This window comes from Hyperolius riggenbachi, chromosome 10, assembly GCF_040937935.1.
Source record: "Hyperolius riggenbachi isolate aHypRig1 chromosome 10, aHypRig1.pri, whole genome shotgun sequence".
NCBI lineage: Eukaryota > Metazoa > Chordata > Amphibia > Anura > Hyperoliidae > Hyperolius > Hyperolius riggenbachi.
Genome location: NC_090655.1, coordinates 199,360,181 through 199,386,443, shown reverse-complemented (window position 1 = coordinate 199,386,443; position 26,263 = coordinate 199,360,181).

The window sequence follows — 26,263 nt, the reverse complement described above, 5'->3', positions numbered from 1 at the left end:
CCGACTGCAGAGAAATGATCATTTACAGCCTTGATTCCGAATCCTTAAAATAAAAAAGAAAGACAGGCTAATCCCAGGTAGTATTGGGATTGTAGGGAAACAAAATCTCTTGTCACGTCATTTCAGAGGTACCCTCTAAATATTACCACAATGCAAAGTACACATAGTACTCACCACAACCAATGAAGAGCAGATGCAGTGCGCATGCAGTCACTCGCACAGAACCTCACATGAGCTATCTGGAGAAAGGGCCCAATAACAGTTTCAGCCTTTGCTACTCGTATTTCTCAGTGCTGGAATAACTATACATCTCAGTGTCCATGAGCTGTATGCACTGTTTAGTTTATGTGATGATACATTTCCATGTATACTCCTATTCATAGAGAAAGAATTATGTCATTGTGAAGGAATTCCTGTGTCACCCCCCCCCCCCCAAAAAAAAAATAATACATACAACCCACTGATTCTGTCCCATTTTATTGCACCCCTTTGTCCTGCACTCCTCTCACCTCTCCGCTGGAGTCCAGTGCTGTGCTTCTGCCTGGCAACTTGGCATCTCCAGCATCTCCTACTGCATGTAGCATGATTACACACAAGATGAGGAGAGCGAGTTGCTAGCACTAGAGGGAGCAGGAGACAGACAGGTTGGTCCCACAGGTACAGCACTGGACTCTGGTGGAGAGGTGAGAGCACAGCTTCTGCTGCGCTATACTCTGTATTCACACACTGGGCTGGGGAAGTGCACAAGGGGATGTAAGGAGGCATAGGGGAACAGAGGGAGGAACAAGGGGGACAGAAGGAGCCTAGGCACAGTGGTACAGAGGGATGCACAGGGTGGCAGAGGTAGCACAAGGGGACAGAAGGAGGCACAATGGCACAGAAGGAGGCATGGGGACGGAGGGAGGCACAGGGAGACAAAAGAAGGAGGCAGAGGGGGACTGAGGGAAGCACATGGAGACAGAAGGAGGCACAAAGGGGGACAAAAAGAGGCACAGGGAGACAGAAAGGGGCACAGGAGGACAGATTGAACCCCATGATTTGTCCTTACACCTCTGACACAAATGTTTGTGTTGCATGGCATCTAATCGCCATATGAATACACAACCATTTGCAACTCATAACACTTTATTGCTATTTGAAAAGGCATGTAGGCCTCCCAGGGACGGATCTGGGGGGGGGGGGGGGGGGGGGGGCAGGCGGGTCTCTTGCTCCAGGCGCAGTTTGTTGAATTCTTAAAAAGGCTGCAAAATGTGGATGGGGAATGGCAGTTTAGGCGCCAAAACCTGACCTTTACGCGCTAAAACTGGATGGGGAATGGCAGTTTAGGCGCCAAGACCTGACCTTGCCCCAGGCGCAACTTGGTCTAGATCCGTCCCTGAGGCCTCCCTGCCTGTTGTCTGCTTCCTCTTGAGAGGGGTAAGGTGGCAAATGTGTTTTTCTTGCTTGAGGTACTAAAATTTTCAAAAACATGCATTGGTCATTCAGACCGAGTCAGGCAAAAGCAGCCCAGAAAATGTGGGTGCATGAGTCACCGCCATAATAGGAATTGCAATATAGTAAACCTGCGCCACAGTTCAAACCAGTGCATATAGATAATGTATAAGTCGCAGCCAAAAGAAAAACAAGTCCCAAATGTCCACACTAAAATATAGCACAAATTTCAACGCTGGCTATTTTCATTCAGTATCTCCATGTTGTATGACATCACTTAGATGAAAAATCGTAAGGCTTACCAGCTATTGACAACCCATGTTATAAGGTTGTAAATCGGGCGTGTGTAGTACTGTCTGGAGCGATTCACTAATCCTCTCTAATCCAGCTATAAGCGAAGATACCAATTCTCCTCGGGTTTTATGGCATGTAGATCCTCACCTGTCAGGTGTAAATGGGTAATAAACAAGGAAACAGAGCAATCTGAGTGTAGATGTTTAATTCCAATGATAGATATACAAATTAAATCCGACAACCCCACAGTCCACGGCGACCTGGAGAGGGAATAGTAATTAACACTGCCTGGACTTTTACAGGAGCAGAGTGAGCTGTTTTTCGGCTACACCCTGTGCCCAAATTTCCTGGTGGCTTAATTACATCTATACCATTCAGACTCCTAACAACTGCATCAAGCACTCTTTTTACTGCTGATAAAACAGAAGCAATACAATGCAAGATCAACCCTCCTGCTAAATAATCTCCAGTTTGCTGGATAACCTCCAGTCTAAAGGGGCGTATACACCCACAATCCACAGTCGTAGGGTGACAGTTCCGGACATGAGCGTTACACAGACATATCTTTCAGCTACAGTTGAGCGATGTGTACTGTTCAATGCAGAATGGAGGATGAACGACCTTGCACACATGGTGATGTGTGGCTCTTGATGGGTGGGCTAAGTAGTGGAACAATGTGCTCATTTGTCCCTGTCGTTTAAAGATTCAGCATGATGGTTTTTTAAACATCTGGAGCAGCGGTACACATAATAAGATTATATGCCAGGGCAGCCCCGACTAAACGCCTCAGCCGAGTGCCATCTAGGAAGTGTACGAGGCTTCAGGTTTGGTTTTCATGTGAGATTCGTTTTAGAGGCAACATTTTAGGCTTCCTACCTATGCCGGGTTAAATCTTTTTTATTAATGGTTATTAAAGTTCTCAAGCTGTGGCCTGAGCAGTACTGGTGGGCCATGGGTGTGTGTAAAGTGCTCTCTAGTCATAAACAGGGACATCAGCATCTCTGGTCATTTTACATGTGTTGTGTACATTCTTATTATTTATTTATTGTATTTATAAAGCGCCAACATATTACACAGGGTCAGTAAAAAATGGCGCCCAGCACCGTTAGATAAAAATGGCGCCCCATTCACTTACATTATCAAACAATATTTATCGTTTTAAAAGGTTAAAAAATGGCGCCGAACTTTTGAACGAAATTTATCGTTTTAAAACTTTTTTTTTGTCCTGCCTGAACGATATTTATCGTTTTAACCCCTGCTTTGCTGGCGTTTGGAAAATATCTGCCCGCCGGCTTTAAAGTTTAATAGCAAAGCCCCCTTAAAAGCTAAAAACACCAAATTTGCAGGGAATGTTAAGAAGAAAATTGGGAACAAGAGTAAAAAAATTTTTTTTCAAAAAGACCTTATAGTTTTTGAGAAAATCGATTTTGAATATTCTTCTTCTGACCGTGGGAAAATTAAACGCCCGCCGACTTTAGCGGTTAATAGCAAAGCCCCTTTAAATGCCAGAAACACCAAATGTGTAGGGAATGTTAAGACGAACAGTGGGAAGTCCCCTTAAATCCTAGCAACACCAAATTTGCAGGATATGTTAAAAAGATACTGGGAAACAATATTTTTTTTTTAAAAATTGAAAAATGTTATTTATTTATTTTTTAAAATTTAAATTTTTGGGATATGTTCTGAGTGTGGGAATTTTTTTTGAAAAAAATGACGTGGGGTCCCCCCTCCCGAGCCTCTGTAACCCCTTGTCCCCCATGCAGGCTGGGATAGCCTGCACGACAGTATCCTCCATCTTGCGACTGTCATAAAACGTCAGCCTGACCGCATTCAGCAGGCGGAACGCGGAGGTTTGTCCGCGTCCGCATCAGCGGCACCATCCACCACAGGGTCGCATGCGGAACGCGGAGAAACATCCGCATCGGCGTTGCGATCCACCGTTCGGTCACAGGCCTCTCGGCGTACTTTACGTCGAGGCTGTGGTCCGGTTCTTCCCTCACAGGCCTCAGGGCCTGCCACACACCAACGCTATCCTCAATCCAGTCTGGACCCCGTAGGGGCTGCGCGCGTGTGCAATAAAGCCTTTTATACTCTTAGAAGGAGAGTCAGCTGACCAGCTGGTCAGCTGACCTCAGTAAGGTCCTTGAGCTGTGCTGCAAGGTCCTTGAACTGTGTTGTGATTGGCTGATTGGCTGGGCGGGCTGGTTGAGCCCAGCACAGTATAAAAGCAGGCATTCTGTCAGTTGCAAGTTGTCTGCAGTAAGCGTTACTTTGTGATAGCCCTCAGACCTTAGCTAGATCCGAGAGAGACAGTCCTAGCTGGAGCAAGGCTCCTGTCTCTCATCAGTCAGTCTTTGTTGTTTTCCTGATTATTGTATATTTGTATGTAACCTGATCTCTGTTATAGTCAGCCAGTCAGTTGATCTAATAGTCAGCCAGATAGTGATCTGACAGTCAGTACCATCGTGGGCCAAGTGCGGCTTGCCGTAACTAGCCCACAACAGTCAGATTTGTTATTTTCCTGATCTGCGACATAGATTGGTTTTGCCAATATATTCGCAAGCACTATTGTTATCTGTGCCATTTTCTGATCTCCCGTTGCCGAACCTCTGCTTGTCTATTTCACTACGAGTTCGGCTTTCTGACTTTGTACCTCCGCCTATCTGATTTCCGTTACTGACCTTGGCTAGATTTCTGACTCTGCTCTCTGTTTCACGATTCGGTACCTCGCAGCCAGTTTGTTACCGAACCGTTTCCGTCTGACTTTACCCCCTTTAGTGGTTCTCCCACTAAAGGGTTTATTCTGCTGAATCCCTCCTTGCGGAGGTCTCAGTGGTTCCCCAGTATATCATTGCTGCTGGGGAACGAGATTCTAGCGTTACGTCATCTAGTCGCAGAATCGCACACACTGCGTTTATCTTTTAGAGGTAGCCAGTCCTCTTAAAGATATCAGTGTGGTGGGTTTTCCACTGTCGTTATACCCGGTATCCAGAGTTACAAATAAATATCCGCATTATTGGCGATTCCGCAGATCGCCACATAATCGGATATATCAGCATTATTGGTGATACTGCGGATCACCAACAATCTGAATACTCTGAGTGTGCACCAAACACCACACATTGTTACAGCGACCTTCTGATACATCTTGATTGAAGATCTCCTCCGCCCCGACGCCACACACGCCGCCCCCGCCGCACTGCTCTCAGCTATACTAAGTATAGCTGAGAGTGTGTCTATACAGACACATTACCACTGGCTGCTGCTGCCCTCCCTGCCTCCCCCCACCTGTCACCCTCACCCATGCTGGCACCCAATGCACCCATGGGTGCCAGCATGGGTGAGGGTGACAGGTTTGAGAGAGGCAGGGAGAGCAGCGGCAGCTAGTGGTAATGCGTCTGTAGAGACGCACTCTCAGCTAGATAGCTGAGAACAAAAAGCATCTTTAAACTTTGGCTCCAAGGCTCCCCATTGGTTCCTTATCGACCAATGGGGATCCTCCTGTTCCCCATTGGTCTGTTAAGGAACCAATGGGGACCATTAGAGCTAAAATTTAAAGATGCTTTTTGCTCTTAGCTATACTTAGTATAGCTGAGAGCAGTGCGGCGGAGGCGGCGTGTGTGGCGTCGGGGCGACGGAGATCTTCAATCAAGATGTATCAGAAGGTCGCAAGATAGAGGATACTGTCGTGGGACCTAATTGACGTGGGATTTTTTTTCTTAAAGGTACAGGTAAGTATTTCTGAAGATCGCAAGACAGAGGATACTGTCGTCGTGGGACATAGCAGATTATAGCGCGGGACCTTTTCCGAGGATAATGGAGTGGGAATTTTTTCTTAAAGGTACAGGTAAGTATTTCTGAAGATCGCAAGATGGAGGATACTGTCGTGGGATCTAATTGGTGTGGCAATTTTTTCTTAAAGGTACAGGTAAGTATTTCTAGTTAATTTAGAACATTAAAGAACTTTTCTCGTTGTTGCGTTTTTATTTCATTTAACCCTTTATGGAAATGGGTAAGGGGTACTTTGCACCCCTATACTCATTTCTCCTGGGAGGGGAGCAGGCATCTGGGTTTCCCTTCTTAAAGGGGACTCCCAGATGTCACCATGAACCCCCCCCCCCCAGGGAGTCGTCGCCCCACCTCCTCCTGGGGCACCGGAGGTGGGGAAGAGCCCCTTGTCCATGGATTGGACAAGGGCTCCGGGGGGGAGGGAAAGGCTTGGCCGCCCCTCCCCCCCGAAGCCCCCCCATACCATGGACCATGCGGGCTGGTATAGCTCAGGGTGTGAAGCCCCAGTCGGCCGGGGCTCCGCATTCTGGCTATCCCAGCCTGCATGGGGGACAAGGGGTTACAGAGGCTTGGGAGGGGGGACCCCACGTCATTTTTTAAAAAAAATTTCCCACACTCAGTACATATCCAAAAAATTTCAATTAAAAAAAAAAAAAAATTCAATTTTTTTTTTTAAATATTGTTTCCCAGTATATTTTTAACATATCCTGCAAATTTGGTGTTGCCAGGATTTAGGGGACTTTGCTATTAACTGCTAAAGTCGGCGGGAATTGTTTCCACGGAAATGTCAGTACGCGATTTAAATAGATATATTTTCCTCTTTGAAGATTTAAAATCGATTTTCTCAAAAACTATAAGGTCTTTTTGAACAATTTGTTTTTCTTCGTGTTCCCACTATTCTTTTTAACATTCCCTACACATTTGGTGTTTCTAGCATTTAAAGGGGCTTTGCTATTAACCGCTAAAGTCGGCGGGCGTTTAATTTTCCCACGGTCAGAACAAGAATGTTCAAAATCAATTTTCTCAAAAACTATAAGGTCTTTTTGAAAAAAAAAATTTCCCTCTTGTTCACAATTTTCTTCTTAAAGAGTAACTGTTAGCCCCCAAATTGAAATTTAAAACACTATTGCAATGTTTTATTTATTATATAAGTGAGCCTAAAAGCCAATGTAGAAGTTAAAAATCAATCTAATTTTGTTACTATGTAACCTTTTCCCCCAGCTCCGGACGCAAGCCGCATATCAGATACTGTAGCATGCAGAGCATGCCTATGTCTGGCCGACCCCCCTCTCCCCCCCAGGACCAGGTGCCAATATATTCTCCCCACCGCAGCTGACCGCTCTGACACGGAGAGAGAGCAGCAGCACTTCCAGAGCAGCACCGCAGAGCAGCCGCCGCCGAGTCACATGTGAGAGAATCACATGTGAGAGAGATGCACGGCGCCGGCTGCTCTGCGGTGCTGCTCTGGAAGTGCTGCCGCTCTCTCTCCCTGTCAGAGCGGTCAGCTGTTTGTGGTGCGAATAGATCGGCACCTGGTCCTGGGGGGGAGAGGGGTGTCGGCCAGACATAGGCATGCTCTGCATGCTACAGTATCTGATATGCGGCTTGCGTCCGGAGCTGGGGGAAAAGGTTACATAGTAACAAAATTAGATTGATTTTTAACTTCTACATTGGCTTTTAGGCTCACTTATATAATAAATAAAACATTGCAATAGTGTTTTAAATTTCAATTTGGGGGCTAACAGTTACTCTTTAACATTCCCTGCAAATTTGGTGTTTTTAGCTTTTAAGGGGGCTTTGCAATTAAACATTAAAGCCGGCGGGCAGATATTTTCCAAACGCCAGCAAAGCAGGGGTTAAAACGATAAATATCGTTCAGGCAGGACAAAAAAAAAAGTTTTAAAACGATAAATTTTGTTCAAAAGGTCTGCACTATTTTAACCTTTAAAACGATAAATATCGTTTTAAACATATATCGGGCAGAAGGGGGCGCCATTATTTTGCCGGCGCCATTTTTCACTAGACGCTATTACACAGCACTTAGCAAGACGTTAACAATTACTGAACTTTTTAGGGTACCTTTACACTTGTGCAATGTGATAATAGTGTGGTTTGGAACAATCGCACTGCAGCTGAAAAGTTGCTGCAGTGTGACTAAAGAAGAAGAAAAAAAAATTATTAACAAGGCACTTCCAGTGGACTTTCGGGATGACTGCAGAAACACACCACAGCTTGTGCATTACTTTGGCGGTACTCCAAGTACTTCCACTGCATCCCACCGCAGGCAGTGTGGCAGGTCTCACTGACTTTAATGGCCACTGCGTCGAGCTGCGGCAGTTGACAGTACCATGATGCGACTCACTGTAGTAAGTGTAAAAGGACCCTAACTGGTAAACAGAATCAGCAGCCTTACTACACAGTTTGCTGCTGTTTTATAGTAAAACTCTCTTGTGAGCCCTTATGGGACTGCATTCCTTCAGGGAGTTGGAGGCCTTTGTGATTCCCCAAATGACCATACTCTGTCTTCTGTTTTGATGCAGCAGAGGCTGAAGGATGTGTCTACATTTGTACTGCCTGGAAGTGTAGGAACGTAATGGGGATGCTTTATAGCTATTGCCTTATTTTGTATGGACATCCACAAAACACTACAGTTGGTGAGGCAGCAGGATAAAGTGGGAAACACTGCCACAGGGAAACCCTGCTTGCTTCAGTTCTCTCCTGGTGGTGGGAAGTGATGCTTGCATTGTGCTTTGTATGGTCCTGAACCTATCAGTAATAGTCTAGTGACAATAAATGTGGATATCCCTTTAGTTGTCACAATCAGCAGTTTGCTGCCTCATCATAACTGCAGCAAATGTGATAACTCTTATCAGGCTGCCCTTTGTATCAAGGTGAGTGATCCAGGTACTTTGGCTAGCCTTACCAAACATGCTACAGGTATTAGTGAATGATAGCAGTAACAGAATGAGGGCTGCAGGCACCATATACAGGCTTTATCTCAGCGCCAGTGGTCACGTCAGACATGCTTATTGCTCTTTAGAAAACCATAGTTGGCAAATACAAAATGTAGTACGTAGCAAATTTTAATCATGTCAGTGAGGGCTTGTGCACACCATGCGTTTTTGGTAGCATTTTCAAAACCTCTGCCGCCTGTGAAAACGCTTGGCTAAAGCATCTCAATGGGATGGTGCACACCAGCGGTTCGAGGTTTTTAGCAAACCGCAAATGTGGCTCCTGCAGCATTTTTGCGGTTTGCAAATGCGTTTCTGCCTCAGTGTAAAGTATAGGAAAAGCTCAAACCGCTCTGAAAAACGCTAGATGAGAGCGGTTTTTCAGGCGTTTTTGTTACAGAAGCTGTTCAGTAACAGCTTTACTGTAATGCTGGGGATACACAGTACGTTTCTGTACCGTGTATCGAGCAGCTGATTCGGCCAGCTGATAATATTCAGCTGTTCCGATCACGCTGCTCGACCCCCGCCCGTTCGATCCCCGCCAGCGGACAATGGCAGCAAATCGAGCAGCTGATAAGGGGCGCCGGCGGGGATGAGCGGTAATCGATCCGCACGCACGCAGCGGGAGACGATCCGGAAGCTAATCGGCCGCCGGATCGACCCGTGTATTCCCAACATAACACTATATGAAATCTGCTACACAAAAACGCTCCAGAATACACTAGGCATGTTTAGAAAACCTCTCTAAACATGCCTAGAATCGCTCTGAAAATCTGCTTCAAAAACCTCTAGCGTTTGCAGATCTGCTAGAGATTTTTGGTGTGCACTGGGCCTTATGCTGGGCATACACGGCTCGACGCAGGCTCATCAATCAAGCCGATGAGTCTGATCACCGCGGGGATCAATTCCGCGCTCGATACCCGCGGGCGAACAATAGCGGCGAATCGAGTGGAAGATAAGAAGCGCCGGCGGGGAAGTGCAGGAATCAATCCGGGTGCACACGCAGACGAGCGGGGATCGATCCGGTGGCTAATTGACGACGAGCGGATCGACCCGTGTATGCCCAGCATTAGTCAGATCACATACTGCTTTGTACATAAAACAACTCTAGGCTGAGCAATGCTGGGTTTATGCTGGGAATACACGGTTCGTTTTTGCCTTCGTTTAAACCTTCGTTTCGATTGTGCCTTTTGTCCTTTTCGATCCCGAAATAATCGGTCATACGGTTAATATCACCACCCACGGTTTCGTTTTTTTTTCCGATTCTGATGGTTTCGTTTTTCCAATGATCGAAGGCTGCAAAGAAACGAAACGAAAATCCCTTTTTACAGGGACGGACTAGCATAAACGAATATATAATCGATCTGAACAGCCATCAAGCCTACCAATGGCTCGATTAGATGGATAAAGAGAGATAATATCAAACATGTTCGATCACTAGTCGTTCGTTTTTGGGGTCTATTAATCGAAACTATAATGAGATTATGACTATTTTCACATACGTTTTCAACACTCGATTCGTTTACCGAACGAATCGAAGGTTTAAACAAAGGCAAAAACGAACCGTGTATTCCCAGCATTACACCATACAATTTTCTGTTAGATTTACCTGCCAAATAGATAAAGTTCAACATGTTGGAAATGTATCTATCTTACGATCTATCTGCCGGCATTGTTCTACTCAGCAGGAGATAAACAGAAGACAATGCACCAGAGATAATGACCATTCTCTATAGAAAATAATCTAATTATGCATTCTAACAGAAAATCTAACAGAAGAATCTAAGGCCCGGTTCACACTTGCGGTTCTCTGCCAAACGGACCGGATGACCTGACCGGATCCGGACCGGATCCGGATCGGAACCGTACGGTTCTGATCCGGATCCGATCCGGATCCGGTCAGGTTGCATCAGGTGTTCATCAGGATGCGATCCGGATCCGTTTGGCAAAAGTTAGTACAAACCAAATAAAATGTTGGGGTCTGGGAGGTCAGCAGAAGGGGGACCTGTGGAATCAGGCCCTCCGCTGTTTAGCACTCACCTCCACCTCCGACATGCTGCCAACATCTCCAGCTCGTTTAAAGTCACTGCTGATCCACTCCAAAATGCTTGCCCATGTGTCCCCATCCAAAATCGCCGCAACAATCCGCATAGGAAGTGGGGTAGAACATCCGGATTTTTAGCCAGTGTGTTGTGCGCTCTCCGGTTCTCATTGCTTTGTATTGGCCGGATGGTGCAGTCCGGCTCCGCCCCGGATACGGCTGCCGGAGGAGCCGGACCAAAAAATAGCGCATGTTGGGTCTTATGCCGGAGTCCGGATCCGGTCCGGATCCGGTCCGGACGAAACGGACGCATGTGAACGCACGCATAGGCTTTCATTGCTATGCCGTGCGTCCGTTCCGTCCGTCCCGCATGCGGTCCGGCTCCGGCACGGCGATTCCGGACGGCGCCCGCTAATGTGAACCGGGCCTAACAGAAAATTGTATGGTGTAAACCCAGCATGAGTCAGTAAATGGCTAATCATGAAATCTGTAAGTGGGTTACTCTGAATAAATCTAAATTATATCTCGGATGTTGTACAAAGGCCTTCCAGTAGGAATATCTAATGTTGGGAATACACGGGTCGTATTTTAGTTGATTAGAAGGTTAGATAGATAATTTACGACATGCCCGATCACCATTCGACTGTTTTGACACTCGCTTTATCATTGAAGTGAATTGAAAAAGATAAGAAAAATGAGCGGAAGATAAGAGAATCGAGCGGCAAAAACCATCGGGCGCAGAATCGAGTGCCAGAAACAACACGTGTATTCCCAGCATTCCCTACCCTAAGGGCTCAGGCCTCGTTCACATCTGAGGAGCGCAGATGGCCGTGCGATCTAAACGCAGTGCATCCGATCGCACGCCATCTGTGCCGCTGCCCGCTGCTGATCCCATCCATTGACAGTGAAGGGATCAGCTCTGCAAAATGCAGCCAGCAGTAAGCAAGCTTCCCAGCGCATCGTACTGCTGCAGAGCGCAGTTGATGTGAACGGTAGAAGGGCTGTCTATGCCCTTCTGCCTTTCCTGCGTTTCAGCACATCATACGCGCCTCCATATCTGCACGGAAGCGCGTATGATGTAAACGAGGCCTCAATCACACTTTGTGCACTTCTGTCCACTTTTTTTCAGCACATCATGTTACAGATAAATGTTGCTGAAAAAAAGCGGACAGAAGTGCACTGGTGTGAATGAACCTTAATGCTGGGTACACACGATGCGTTTTTTTTCCGGTTCATTATCCGTCCGATCGCTTTTCGATTTGTTTTTCCGCTCGATTCTCTTATCTTATCTATTTCCATTCATTTCTATGAGAAATCGAACAGAAAAACAATCGAAAATAAGACAGAACGTCTCTGAAATTATCTATCAAACCATCTCCTGAAAAAACGTATGATTCCCAGCATAAGAGACAGATTTGGCCTGCGATAAAAACAAATAAGGAGGCCGTGTCCATATCCTCCTTAAAGTGGGCCTGAACTCTTGCACAGGACAGAAGGAAAACGTAGAGAAATGCCCCCCGTATGTATTTTGAGAGTTCAGCCTGTATCATTCCCCCTCATCTGTCTAATCTCAAATTGTAATTTGATCTCTCAGCTCTGTCAGCTGGCTGCCTTGCAGAGCAGCTAATTTGTAAACACAGGATGTTTACCCTGTGTCTGCTTCCGTGAAAGCAGGAGGTAGACAAACTGCAGATTGTTTGCAGGATTTGTATCAGCTGTAAGAAAAAGAATTTTTTTTCTGTAAAGGTTATTACACTGTTGCTTATTTTTTGGAGCAGAGGGGAAGATCTGAGTTCGGGTCCACTTTAGGCATACTATGCCTGCCCATGGTGTACACGGCCACTGTTCACACATGCTCTGAAAGTGCTCAAAAGTGAGAACAGCATAACGCAAGTTCCTTCCTTAGCCTCCCACCACCATTACAACACCATATCCAGCCTAGAATGAGAATTTTATTTTATTCGGCAGCCAATGCCCAGATAGAAACATGTTAGGCCTGCTACACACAATACAAATTTCCTGTCAGATCGATGGGAAATTTCCGATCATTTGATCTTTTCCAACATGTCCAACCTGCTCCCGATCAAGAAAGGGATCGATTTTGAGATTAGTATTGCAAAAATAAAAATCAAGCCATTTCTCGACTGAAAGCAGAATAAATGACAGGAAATGTCTTGTCGATCTGACAGCAAAATTGCATTGTGTGTACCAGGCATTGGTTATGTAATTCTGAAAATAACTAACTGATCAGTTCCTGCTCTCTATCGTCATGTGTGTCCAGCAGCTACTCATCTGATCATGTGACTCTCCTCAGATATTCAGTCAGAAAGTTTCCCTTTAAAGCAAACCTTATATCAGACTCTGCCGTAATCTACTCAGCCAGACCTAAAAAGAAAATGTACACACTTCATGCAATCTGTTAAAATAGCATATTATTTATTATAGAAACATATGCATAGTAGTTACAGTTAAGACACCATAAAAGTGCATAAGATGAACATGAACATTTCTGTTCTGCCTTATTCCGTTTTTCTTTCATTTACAGGAAGTATGCAGTCCTCAAATAATAATTTCTGGAGTCCAAGCTGCTATACAGCTAAACAAGGACATCCTCCTGAGGTGAAGACATGGATAGGCTGCCTACCTGTGCAATGCTCAGTTCACACTAGGTGCACCAATGGACATTTCCTGGAGCAGATGGCAGTGCACCAATAGGCATGCAGAACGCACTCATAGTTTCCTGTGCACCTTATCACGTCCGTTTTCACCATGTCTAGTTTTGAGTGTTGCTTTACCGGAAAACAAACTTGATGCAATTTTTGTGAGACAGCAGATGCATTGTCATTCACCCAACGTCTTGCATCTACTCCTGGTGGCAGTGGACACTGGAGCTTGAGCCAGAGCAATGCAGAATATCTGTACGCTATCAATACAGTACCACTCCTGCAAGTGTGAGCTGATCCCGAAGGAAAGTATTCCTAGACACTCTTCAGGAATTGAAAACATGACCAGGAATGAATGTGTTATTTGAGAGAATTTCCGTAGTCTCGCGTTTGAAGATATCTATAGCTGTATTGCCCATTTTCAGAACAATTTTATCTCACAGAGCAGATTACACTAGAGCTCTAATGCTGGGCATACACGGGTGGATACTTGTTATCAATCGAGCCGCTGATGGCTCGATTGATAATTTCCGACAGGTCCAATTGCCCGCCGGGTCGATTCCGCACTCGATACCGGCGGGCAGGACAAAGAAAAAAACGAAGCACTGATTAGGAAGTGCCCGCGGGGACGAGCGGGAATCAATCCGGGCGGCCGTGGGGACGCGCCGGCATCGAGCCGCTGGCTCGATTCCGGCGCATAATCTACCCGTGTATGCCCAGCATTAGAGACAACAAGAATCAGCAAAATGAGGCAGTATCATAGATGCAAACTGGTGCAATTTGTCTGGATATATAAAAGTAGCAAAAATGTGTTTAAAGAGAACCCGAGGTGGGTTTGAAGAATATTATCTGCATACAGAGGCTGGATCTGCCTATACAGCCCAGCCTCTGTTGCTATCCCAAACCCCTCTAAGGTCCCCCTGCACTCTGCAATCCCTCATAATTCACAGCCACGCTGCTGACAAACAGCTTGTCAGAGCTGGCTGTGTTTATCTCTATAGTGTCAGTCTGCTGCTCTCCCCGCCTCCTGCAGAACTCCAGTCCCCGCCTGCATCCCTTCCCTCCCTGCTGATTGGAGGGAAGGGACGGGGGCAGGGACCGGAGCTATGCAGGAGGCGGGGGAGCAGCTGAGACTGACACTACAGATGTAAACACAGCCTCACAGCACCGCTGTGATTTATGAGGGATTGCAGAGTGCAGGGGGACCTTAGTGGGGTTTGGGATAGCAACAGAGGCTGGGCTGTATAGGCAGATCCAGCCTCTGTATGCAGATAACATTCCTTAACCATTTGAGCCGCTCTGACGTGACCTTCACGTCAGCAGCGGCGGGTGCTTTAGCCGCAGGGACGCATCAGTAACATCCCTGCACTTGCCGGCTGTGTAAGAGCGATCGGGAGCGCGCATGCGCGCGATCGCTACGGGTCTGGAGGCAGCGGGGATTGGCTGCAGGGGACTGAAGTCCCCTGAGCCAATCCATCATTGTGCGGCAAGAATGATCGCTGTTTTTGATCAAAAACAGCGATCATTCTGATCAGTAAACAGAGGCAACAGAAAGGCAGCGTGAACGCGATCGGGAGCGCGCATGCGCGCGATCGCTATTGAGTCTGGAGGCAGCGGGGATTGGCTGCAGGGGACTGAAGTCCCCTGAGCCAATCCATCAAAGTGCAGCAAGAATGATCGCTGTTTTTGATCAAAAACAGCAATCATTCTAATAAGGAACAGGCAGGCAGTGTTTTTGTGATCGTGCACGAGCACAGGCGTGCACGTGCGCGATCATGATTGGCCCAGCAGCAGGGGGGATTGGCAGAAGAGGACATGTGTCCTCTGAGCCAATCCCAGTCTGGAAACTGAGAATGATGGCTGTTCCAGCCAATGAACAGTCATCATTCTCATAAAAGTTTGCAAAACATATACACACTGACACAGTATATCAAAGAGTATCTCTAAGCAGATCTGTCACCTCAGAGCTGATTTATGAGCTGACAGGAGCTGCTAGAGATATTCTTTGATAAGAAAAGTAAGTTTTTCACACATTTTTAAAACTTTAATAAAACTTATATCCCATACCATCCCCATCCCTTATATCCCATACCGTCCCACAGGTAACTTCTTCTAAATTTTTTCCCTTTCTATTTTTTTCTTCTCTCTCTTCTCTGTATACTTCTCTGTATACATTATCGTATACATCTCCGTATACGTCCCTCCCTAAGCTCCACACTTTAAAAAAAAAAAAATAAATAAAAAAAAAATAAAAAAAAAAAACTAAAGAAAAAAAAAAAACAACCCTATTCATCTATCTGTCTATCTATCTATCTATCTATCGATCAATCAATCGATCGACCGATCAATCAATCGATCGACCGATCAATCAATCTATCGATCAATCAATCTGTCGATCCATCTGTCTGTCTATCCAGGTGGCACAATGGCGAAAAGGCTTTACACCGTTGAAGAGGCCTGTGCCTATTTGCAGCAAAGCAGTGAGAGTGAGGAGGGGTCATCAGGCAGCGAGTGGATACCTTTCACTGACTCCGAGCTTGAGTCGCTGTCGGACAGTGACTCAGAGTCAGAGGAGTCAGAGCCGCCAACTCGCAGGGTGAGGGTAGAAGGAGAGGCACAGCTTGGGGACAGTAGTTTGGCTAGTGAGCAGCAGCCAGGTCCCAGCAATGAGGCTAGTGGCAGTGGTCAGCCAGGAGGAGGCCAAGGGTAAGCCAATTACCACCAGAGATGATTAACGCCCAGTGGTCGCCTCCATGTATGGCGCTTCCAGACATCCCTGCTTTCACAGCAGAAAGCGGTATTTTAGTGCCCACCGAAAATCTGCAGCCTGCTGACTTTTTTGCTCTTTTTATAGATGAGAGCATTTTACAGCATATTGTGCAGCAATCTAACCTATATGCTACACAGTATATCTCTGACAATCCTACCACTCGTTTTGCTGCGAGATGGACCCCCACGAATGTGCCTGAGCTGAAGGTATTCATTGGCCTGACGTTAAACATGGGCCTAGAAAAAAAACCTCAGCTTTGTGACTATTGGGCAAGAAACCCCATCATCTGCATGCCCGTTTACGCAGCAACTATGAAGAGGGAACGCTATGAAATGCTGATGAAATGTTTGCATTTCAATGACAACACACAACATCTGTCCAGGGACGATCCAGCGCATGACCGCCTTTTCAAATTGAGGCCTCTTTTATCCCATCTAAGTGATAAATTCAAAGAGGTTTACATGCCTGGAAAGAATATAGTGGTAGATGAGTCCCTTATGTCATTTCATGGCAGGCTTGGCTTCAGGCAATATATCCCCAGCAAACGTGCCCGGTATGGGATTAAGTTTTATAAACTGTGTGAAAGCGGTACAGGCTACACATTTGACTTAAGGGTTTATGAAGGCAAGGACTCTCATCTGGAAGTTGGTGGGAGCCCACCGTACATGTGTAGTACTGGCAAAATTGTCATTGACTTGATAAGTCCCCTGCTGAATAAAGGGTACCATTTGTACATTGACAATTTTTATGTCAGTGTCCCGCTGTTTAAATTTTTATATGCAGCACAAACCGTAGCCTGTGGAACCGCAAGGCCAAATCGCCAAGGTCTGCCCCCGGAGGTCGTCAACAAAAAATTGAAAAAGGGAGAGGTGTGTAGTCTCCGCAGCAATGAGCTCCTTGCTCTAAAGTTTAGGGACAAGAGGGATGTGTTGATGCTGACAACCATCCACAATGAGGCTACCACGACAGCACTGTCACGGAGATAGGAGATCCAGAAGCCCGTGGCTATTGTGGAATACACCAAAAATATGGGAGGTGTTGATTTGGCAGACAAAATGTTGGCTTTATACCAAATGCAGAGGAAGCGAAAGGCATGGTACAAGAAGGTGGCAATGTACCTGTTCCAGATAGCCATGCATAACTCTTTTGTGGTTTACAAAAAATCTGGCAATAAAGCCTCATATCTAAAATTTCAACGAGCTGTGATAGCATCCCTAATTTATGAATCAGGATATACATCTCAGCGCACAGGCCAACAGGATTCGGAAGAGGTAATGCGACTTCGCGACAAACATTTTATTGCCCCACTGCCCCCAAATCCTGGAAAACAGTACCCCCAAAAAAGGTGCAGAGTGTGCGCAAGACACCAAATAAGGAGAGACTCACGATATTACTGCCCAACATGCCCATCACGACCAGGACTGTGCCTTATTGGGTGTTTTGAGGCCTACCATTCAGTGCTGAACTATTAGACTTTTTTTTATTTTATTTTTATTTTTTTATTATAATTATTACTTATTATCCCTGACATCTCCTAAATATTTGCAAAGAAGAACAGAACCTGAGAGAACATACAAACTCCTTGCAAATAATTTATTTGCAATAACTGAACCATTGCCCTAACATTGCAAAGCAAGACTACTAGTTTCTTAGCCTCTTTCTGCCGACCATAATCTGGACTTCTGACCTTGGCTGATTATTTTCCTTGGCTACCACTGGCTACCACTACCTCCTGCGACTGGCTTTTGGATCGACTCCACTACTCCTCTACTACTGAATTTGCTGCATGTCAGACCTCCGAGGGTGAGTCCCAATATGTTTGTCATGCTTGTTATAGGGAAATGACATAGGCCTTGCTGTAATCATCCTTTGGTGAAAGCTGAGAGAATGAACTTCACTCAGAGTGGGCCTAATGCTAACAGCAAATACATGCCCTCAGTATATTTTGCAGAATTGCTCATTAAAAACAAATGCACACCTTAGAGCTAACAATCTACTACAGGCCCAACTAGTTTTGAAATTAGCCATATGTGGCACCATTTTAACCATGAGTATCACGTTAATATATTTTTGGGGCGATATAAAGCTTAGGCCTATGTCATATAAAAATATATTTAGTAACAAAGTCAATCTAACATTTTGCAAAATGTGATTTTTAATTTAATGGTCAAGTTTGGGAAAATGTTAGGAATACTACACGAGTCGGCAGCTTACAAAACACCCATATTTGAATAGCCTTGGTTGTTAGCTTTCCACAATGGATGGCCTTTTTCTCATGTACTGACTCTTCTGGGGCTATGGAAAGAAAGTATGGCGCTATAACAATTCTTGCAAAAAATGAACTGCAAAAACGCCATTGATGCACCTTGAGAATAAGTGCCTGCTGTGCATCCAGATTGTTTTCAAATAATGCATATGTGGTCTCATTTTTATCATAACGAGTTGTCGAATACATTTTGATGTGTCTTATAGCTTGAACCCATGTTACATAGAAAATAGGTAGGGACATACTCAATGCATCAAGAAAAATAATGTAATTTTCAATATTATGATCAAATGTGGGAAAGTTTCAGCAAAACTACACGAGTCGGCAGCTTACAAAACACCCATATTTGAATAGCCCTGGTTGTTAGCTTTCCACAATGGTGACATGTGTGGCCTTTTTCTCATGTACTGACTCTTCTGGAGCTATAGAAATAAAGTATGGCGCTAAAATATTTTGTGGAAAAATTGCCCTGTACAAAGCCACAAGGACACTTCGTCGTTAATGGCATGCTAGATGTCCAGATAGTTATCAGATGACACATATGGGGTATCCTTTTAAGCATGACAAGTTGTAGAATAGATTTTAGGTTTTTTTTGGGTTGAGGCATGTGTCTTGTGAATTACTTTTAGTCACATTCTGAGCCAAAAGCAATATTTTTTTTATTTTCGTATGTTCGGTACCAAAGTATAAAGCTTGTAAAAATAAGGCAAAGTTACAGAATCTAAAACAGACTACATAAATAGTTACCTTAGGGTCTCAGCTTTTTAAACATGTATGCCATGAAGGTGTATTACTGTTATATTTGCATATAAAGTCTTGCAGTTATTGCAAGGAAACAATGAGAGAACAAAAAACACAATGTAGAAAAAATACACCCTTACTTCCAAATAATATATTATACTCATACATTGCACTAGGGACATAATGTAAATGTTGAGTTTACCAGGACAAATGGGCAAATAAAATGTGTGTGTTTTATGTACGGTATCATTATTTATTTTCAAACCATAGTGGTTGGAAATGATGAAATAGCGTATTTTTTCATTTTTTTCCTATTTTTTCCCTTTAAAATGCATAAAGAATAACATCATTACAAAAAAAAAATATCAACCACAAAAAGCCTAATTGGTGGCGAAAAAAACAAGGTAGGGATTATTTTGTTATGATAAGTAGTGATAAAGTTATTAGGGACTGAATAGGAGGAGCGCTGAAATGTGAAAATTCTCCTCGTGCATAAGGTGAAAACAGCCTGCGGGCTGAAATGGTTAAACACACCTCGGGTTCTCTTTAAAGTGCACTTACTATCCTATATCACTTTATAAAAACCTTTACAGTGTAACATTATATATAAGACTACAGAAATCGAGCATCAATTTGAACTCCCAGGGTAACTCGAAAGCAAATTAAAAATGCATGCTAAAAATGTGGTTCATTATTATAAAAAACTTTAATTTTACCTCATCTTTTTACATTTAAGGTCAGATCTCCTTAAAAGTGAATGGAAATCGGTCGGAAAATAAATTGAAATTCAGATCGGACATGTTGGAAAAAAAATCGATCTGGCAGGTAAATCAGCCAGAAATTTTGTATTGCAGAGTGATGCGATGGGGCAGAGCGCCGCACCACAAATGCACTGGCCAGGTATAAAACCGGCCTTATGCCACTTTCAGCAAACCTGAGGGGGGAAAAAATGATATAACGAATTGTATATGTAGTATGGATAATGAATAGAACATTAGGAGCAAAGAAAAGAGTAACATGTTTTTATTTTCAGTCATATAGCTTTTTATAACATTGCATAATTCTGTCACATTTGTAGTTTTAAAAACACACTTTTTTTTCTTTGGAGCTATAAAACAAAGCAGATATAATGGCACTTTGAACTTTCCAACAGTAAAACCTTATACTAAGCTGCCTCTCATTGTTTCTTGGCTGTTTAAAGAGACTCTGAAGCGAGTCTAAATTCACGTTTTTAACATGCAGTCATGTTAAGAACTATAACCCCTTCTAAACTGCAGCTATCCCACGGCAAACCGAGGGGTTTATACCCTCCAAATTCCTCCTGCAAAATCCACGACTTTCTCGGTCGGGCCTGTCGGCAAAAACGAAACTAGCTGGCAGCGGGGGACCAGAGGATTAGTGAGTGGCTGCGAGGGCACAGGACTGCTGCAGGGGGCTGGTAGAAGCACCAGGTGAGTAAAACTCATTTTATTTTTCTGACTTAAGGTTCACTTTAAGTGCTTCAAAAAACAGGACTGAATTCAGCTCAGAGAAGCTCTTTTGCATAGATACGTTTTTTTTTCTTTAACTCTTTCTTGTACTGGAATTGTACTTTTCTTTGCTACTAATGTGCTATTTCTAAGCTGTACTACACACACAAATCATTGTCTCAAAAGTTTATTTTCACTTCAGGTTTGCTTTAAATGCGCAATTGAAAAACACATTTGAATGGTTTTGCTTCTAAAGCACGTCATTTTGTCCAGTGGGAGTTCTGTGGACAGATCGCAGTACACTTTTGAGGTGCAGATGCTGCGTGCAAGTACCACACACCATGCCTGAATCCCAGGGAGACATTTGGCTTAGTATATGTTAATTACCGTATGTTTAGTGCAGGGAATGTGTCATATCAGAAACTGTCACCCAACTTTGTTGGCAAAGTGCAGCACTTAGTGGTGTTTACATGTATTTGTAACAATTCTCACATGAATTTCTGCTCACCTGCGGAGTCCCTGGTGCACTGAATAATTCCTAAGGGGGGCAGAGCACTATGGTGCCGTACTAGGGAGTTTGAAGAACGTGCAGTTGAATTAAAGGGACACTTAAGCCAGGAATAAAAAATCAGTTTTACTTGCCTGGAGCTTCTACCAGCCTCCTCCAGCTGTCCTGGAAGGCCATAGTGCCAGTATAAAACGCAGGTCTCTTGGGAATTTGGTGGGCAGACAGTTACGGGTTTCCCTATAGGTTTACATAGTGTAGTTTAGCCAGGTATTTCAGGTAGGATTTATATATAGAAGGTGATACAGGTAGGGATAGTTATATACTACTGACAGGACTAATGGTACTCATAGGGTTAAATTGTTTTTTCTGTTTGATGCTGGCTGTCTTTCTTTTCTTTCAGGTGATGGGTTGTCCCTAAGAAGCCTGTGAGGAATGCGGTTGCTGTGCGGATGTCCAGAGGAGCTCTCTATGATTGGCAGCTGTCATTTGGAGCCAAGATTCGTCCGGCCAATCACAGAGGGGGTCCTGTCAAGACATCTCTGATGCTCTGTGTAGCTCTTCAGTTTCCAGTCAGGCGAGCTGGGAGCACCCACCCACCCTCCCTTTTGTTCAAAGACTGTCGTAGGCCTATTGACTTTATTGGCGGTTAAAGTCGCCCACGATTGTGGGTTGACTAGTTTTTGACATGGATTACTTGGCATAATACTAGTTTAAAGACTGTATTCTGGAATATTTATTGTTATACTGTTTGGAGTTTTATTTGGTTATATGAGTTCGGATTTAATGGTTAAAGTGTTTATAATAAAGATTAATTATTTAATAAAATAAAACCGCAATAAACAGTGCCTAGTGCCATTTTCATCCAACCTGGTGTTTGTTCTTCTTTATTATTATTATCTTATGGTTAATCTTGTATGTACCACTTAAATTCCCATGTGCCCTCGCAGTCACTCATGGATTCTACAGTCCCCTGCCGCCAGCTAGTTTTGTTTTCGTTGACAGGCCCTGACAGGGAGTCGGTGGGCTTTCTGTACCTGCGCAGGTCTGGCCACGTGTCTCCTTCTTCAGGTTCCTGTCCTCAAGAGCATCCTGCACAGGCGCAGGATGCTATTGCGGACGGAACATGAAGAAAAATACGCGTGGCCAGGCCTATCAGCGAAAACGAAACTAGCTGGTGGCAGGGAACCAGAGATTCTGGGAGCGACTGCGAGGGCACGGGACGGTTGGAGGGGGATGGTAGAAGCCCTAGGCAAGTAAAACTGATTTTTTTTTTTTAATTCCAGGCTTAAGTGTCCATTTAAGGCGATTACCTCAGAGTTTCTTCAGTCATTGTAACCATGCTTCATAACAGGCTGGATTTTATTATCGGTCACTTGTTATCATGAAATGTAAACTGTGAGCCACCAATAGTCACAGGTCAGCAAGAATTCCCTGTATATTACACCATGTGACTGAAAATGACCTAAAGCTAAATATTAGCTTAGTACTGGGGAGGACAGGGTACATTTTAGGTGTAGGCGGACCAAGGCTGCCCTTTGGAGTGTTGCTCCCACAAAGGCCTTTTTCTAAATACCCCATAATGTTTCTGCAGGATGGCCCCTTTAAAAAACTATAGGTGTTCATCTGGGTTTCCTGCCAGCTGCCATCACTTTCCCCCTGCAGCATGACTGGATAATGTAGCCAGGCAGGGTGGAGAAACTGATTAGTGAGTTGCAGGAGAAGGCCCTGCACCCCAAATCTTGTAATTCTGAGAAAGGAAGTAGGGCTGGAAGCCAGTAGGAGAGGTGCTTGCACCATGCTGCAGGTTACAGCAGTGAGCCCACTGACCACCAGGAAAGTGCAAGAGCAGTCACCCACTTCCTGTCACTGCTGATCCCCAACAAGCTGTCACTGTTCTGCCACTAGATTCAACCGGTCACTATCCACCTTTGCCTGTAATTGGTATTATCTTTTATTAATATTGTGCCAACAAATAGGCAAGTGATTGCCCTATACTACTAGCATATTATCTAAGCATGTATGGTGTGATGGGGAGGGATGACACAGGTTACCTTGCTTGGGGAACCATATACAGAAGGTCACAAATTGGCCCTGAGAGAGGAGGAGGAAGTGTGTGAGTAATACAGGATTTTTTTTTCTTTTTTTATTATCACTTTTTTTGCTGGGATTGGGTCTGTCATTGATCAATGCAATTCAGACAAATTTCTTGAAAAAAACTGGAAATCAAACAAACTTTGTCCTTTGTTTCTTTTCTTAGGGCCCATTCACACTAAGGAGATTAGCGGGCGGCTTTTTAAAGCGCTAGTGCAATGCTAACTATATGGCAGTGATCTTACTGTCTTACTGTCGCAATCGCCAGCGATTAGCAAACACGCTACATGCATAATTTTTTCAGTTTTAGAGCGATTGGAATGTATTTCAATCAGGATCGCTCAAAAATCCTGAAAATGTCCAGTGAAAAAACATGATTATTGGGTAAAAAAACACAGCGGCAAAATGCTAGTGATAATCGCTAGCGTTTTGTGATTGTAAGTGTGAACGGGGCCTGAAAATGTACCTGGAGCCCAAAAACCCCTGAAAATGGATACTTGCTTCAGTAGTAGGAAGACTCTAGATAGTCTAGAGACGTCCCCCATCCTCCTCACTCACACCATCCAGCGCTGGGACCCTTCAAACATACTTGACAAATAAGTTTACCATACACAGCCCCACTCCCGTCCATGTATAAGCGCAGCCAGAATGCACAGGCACAAGTACAGCCAATGCCTGCAAAGTGTGGCTACGCTCATACATGGACAGGAGCACAGCCATGAGGAAGAAGAGAGCCCCAGCGAACAGCAGAGGGGTAGATGAGGATAAGAGAAGACTCTGAGTCTCTATTGAGGTAAGTATCTAACATTTCTTTCTTTTTTTTTTTTTCAATCATGTTTGCCATAGAGTAAGCTCACACGGACGTGCAGAAAAGCATATGATAGCTTTTGGTGGAGATCAGCATTTTTCACCCCCTGCAGGGAGACACAGAGGCATGGAGGTCAATTATCCTGGAAGCAACCTGTTGCTACCAGGATTGCCTACAACGACAGGAAAAATAAGGATCAAAACGTGGCATTTGCACAGTAAACAGCGGTACCGGCACTGCCCATTTATTTGAAAGGGAACACTTAAAGGATAACCATCGTAAAAAAATTTGGCAGTTAAAATCTGACATAACCGACAGGGTTTGGGCCAGTCCATCTCCTCATGGTGGATTCAGTGGGTTTTCTTTGTTTTCAACAGCATTTCCTGAACAGCAGTTGCAAAGTCTAACTGACAAAATAGTGTGCAAATGAGTAAGGGGGCTGGCTGGTATCTTACGATTTTGGCAGTTAAACTGCTTTCAGGAAATGCTGTTGAAAACAAAGAAAACCCTGAGAATCCCTCATGATGAACTGGCCCAAAACCTGTTGGTTCTGTCAGATTTGAACTGCCTACTTTTTTTTTTTGCAATAGTGGTTGCCAGGCAGTTGCGGCCTCCTTTACTGCCCGGCAAGTGTCTGTGTGATCCAGGCCTTTACTTAGGGTTGCATCACCACCTACTGTTAAAATCTGGTATTACCATAATCATGCAGTACAGTAGTTCTCTTACTACCGTAATAACGTTCAGGAAGTTTTGAATAAGGATGATAGCATTTATTGGCTAACTTATAAGAAAAAGAGCAAAATCTATGTTCTTCCTTTTGATATTAACCGATGACCAACAATATACAATTCTGTAGTGCTACTAATAATATTCAGGGTGGAACTTCAGTCCAGTTACCATGATACATGAGGGATGATGGAAAGGGAAACAGAGGGACGTTTTCTTGTTTGCTAGAAAACTGTGATATGTCAGAATCCCTGAGCTGACTTTATAAAACATATTAGCATTATAACAAGTTCGAGATTAATTACACATTAAACATAATTTAATTATAAATCAAGTATAATTATTAATATATTAATAAAAGCATAAGATTTAGTAAAATAAAAAAGAAAATATGTGCTACACCAATTATTCTCCTACATTGAGACCTACAGCTGCCTGCTCAATCCCAGGTGAGGGCATGCAGGGAGGAGATTTGTCATCTTAAAGGTGTGACTCCCTGCAGACTCATCAGAAAGCATAGCAAGGCTGATAGGGGAATAAGCAGGGACTTGGAGGCTGCAGGGGTAAAAATGAGGAGGTAACGTGTATTTGAACCCCAGTAAGCTAGTTAAAATGTTAAAGCTTTCCTAAACTGAAATGGTTCATGCCAATATGCACAGGCGGGTGTTTGCTGATCCCACCCACATGTAAGTCACTGCAGTATGTCAGGTAAAGCAGACATGTGTCAAATGGTGTATGTATTGAAAGAAAAATGGGACGGTATTTGGAAAGCATTAACTAAGATTGAAGACACTAGATTAGCCCTGATGCAGTATAAAATACTAACTCGCTGGTATCTTACGCCAGTAAGATTTAAGAATATATCAAAAAATTCTAACGATTTGTGCTGGCGATGTGGAAAGGAGTGGGGGGACGATATACATGTATGGTGCAAATGCCCTATGCTGAAAAATCTATGGGAAGGTATAATACATTTTGGGAGAACTAGTGGGAAAGACCTCACACTAACAGCTGAAACAATATTTGGTGTGTGTGATGTAAAAGTAGTGGGGACGATAGTTGCAAAGGCTTTGGTTCTGGAAAGCTGGAGAGGAAATGGGGTCCCTTATTTTGAGGACTGGTTATTCCAGATTAATAATTTGTTTGATATAGAAGATGAAATTGGGGGGGGGGGGGGGGGGGGGGGGAGGATAACGAGACTGGGAGATGGACTGAACAAAAACAAATCTGGAAAAATGTATTAACCCAAAACTTATGGAATGATCAGGGGAAAAATATACAGAAGTAATTTAGTGTGAAATCAATTAAGGACCACACCAGTAAGAAGTGATCCAAAGTCGTCCCCCTGTTTCAACAATAGAGGCCAAATCGGGATATTTAAGCAGAACGGGAAGAGGAAGGAAAGGAAAAGGAAAAAAAGAAAAAACGACCATGTGGTATGAATGATTGAATGTAGGTATGTATGATTGATATGGGTGGTGTTGGGTGAAGGGCTGTATGATCGGCATACAACTATTCTTGGTTTGTGATTTTTGTTTTTATTATTCTTGGTTTCTATGGATATTAGAAAATAATAAAGATGAATATAATCAATGATGCAAAACTGACCCAGTAACAGGAGTGCTACCATGAAGCTAATCCGCTAACTGGGTGGAAGCACTGTGTACGCTGAGTTTGTGGGGAAAAAAAATGGTGTATGCAGTATATGAGGCATC